This window comes from Triticum urartu, chromosome 7A (genome assembly GCF_056163025.1).
Source record: "Triticum urartu cultivar PI428250 chromosome 7A, HENAU_Tu73, whole genome shotgun sequence".
Classification (NCBI taxonomy): Eukaryota; Viridiplantae; Streptophyta; class Magnoliopsida; order Poales; family Poaceae; genus Triticum; species Triticum urartu.
In genome coordinates, this window is record NC_141879.1 from 136,233,770 (window position 1) to 136,235,697 (window position 1,928).

Below are 1,928 nucleotides of genomic sequence, written 5' to 3' on the forward strand. Positions count from 1 at the left end.
CATGAGAAACAAATATAATTGCTACAATTGGTTGTAGTTAACTGTTTGGTTAACTATCTGATCTTCTATTAGGAGTATGTTATATTGTGCAATGTGGTGCTTAGTAAATGTTTGGTTCATTCATTGTGGTGTTTAGTTAACTTCTTGGTTCAATTCTTCAATGTGATGTCCAATTATCGTGGGTAGAATTTTGTATTGTTGTGCATGTGAGGAATAAACCGAATTTGGCTGTACTTAATACATGAGAAACACATACAAGTGCTATATTTCCTAATTCTTAATCATGCTTGGTTTAGATAAATAGGTTTTCCATGTGGCTTGAATTAATCTGATGAATCTGCAATGTGCTTATTTTTCATCAACACATTTTACTGATAGCATGCGAATCCTTACTTAACCTGACGACTAACTACCTTATATGTGTTGTAAGGAAACAATGGGAAGCACTGAGGTTTACAATCGAGGTTAGCACATGCATGGTCCGTTGTCTAATATCACATTATTGTGCAATTGCAGAAACCATTCTAATATTATGGTTTTTAACAATTTGGTCTTGCACATGTAGGTCCTACTGTCAGAGGTTTTGACCCACTGTTCGACCCTTTTTGCATATGGGGAAATGAGTTGTCCATGAATATCAATCAAAATCAAGAAACTTAGAAAGATTGTTAGGATAAAGAAATTAGCGACAAAAAACAACAAGATCTTTGTCTGCATAATGAAGAAGACATCAGTTCACTACAAGATGGTTCTAACTATTGTACATTGCCTTTTTTTATTCCTTTGCCTCATTTCCAATATAGAGAAGATATTTATGCACATCCTTGTTTTCAGGCCTTTCCAAAGCAGTTCACTGATGATTACCACTCAAACCACCTCTATGGTCAGGAGGCGAGGAAGGTTTTCATACAACACCCACGGTTCAATATTGAAGTGTTCCTGAAGAGGACGAAGGAAGGACGGTCAATCATCCACATGCACCAGCCTAAAATTGCAAAGACCTTCAACATGAATGAAGGCGCAATATTCGCCTTCCGCTTGAGCATTTTTCTAGATGAGATGCATCTATCTATATACTGCCTATGATGCTAATTTCGAAAGGTTCTACATGTTGCATGTGAAACTTGGTGCTGGTGCAGTTGTGTAATGGTGTAGCTGAGTGCTGAAGCTATATCATGTTGTACTCTAATGTATTTCAATTATGAAATTCTGCTTCCTTAATATGGAAATGAAATATATTATGTGCTTAATATGAATGTCAATTAGATTAATAAATGGATTATTAATAATAGGGTAATTAGCCTACTAATGGCGAATTAGCCTGCTAATTGGGTTTTGCTATTGCAAACGGTTATTGAAAAAATACCGTCGCGGATGACCTCAGGCAACGCACACAGTTTCTAGGAATAAACCGTGTTGGATCAATAACAATCACACACGACTTTCTCTTGAAAACTGTTTGCGTTAGGCCACCTTGCGCAAACGTTTACCACATAAAAATTGTGTGTGATGGACAGCCTTTGTCACACAGTTTCTTCTATGGACTGTGTGTGATACATTCAATAACGCAAATGATTTAATGGGAAAAATTGTATGTGATGTACCTGTGAATGGAAACGTTTTCCTTGGAGCGACTGTGTGGGATGTACATATGAACGGAAACTTTTAGTGGGGACTGACTGTGTGGGATACAAATGCATCTTCATGTTCTGTGCAACGCATGAGTATCTTGCTAGTTAAGGTTTTAAATTTCATTCATTTTTTGTGAAGAATTGTTTTTTGAATTTTATTTTGATATAATTTTTTTAAAAATTATTTTTAACGTGACTCGAAATTTCGTGATTAAAAGAGTTCGGACCCCACCAAAATATGCAAAATTTTGTTGAATTTTTTAGCAGTGCCCAGAATATATGGTCCGTAATGCTAAT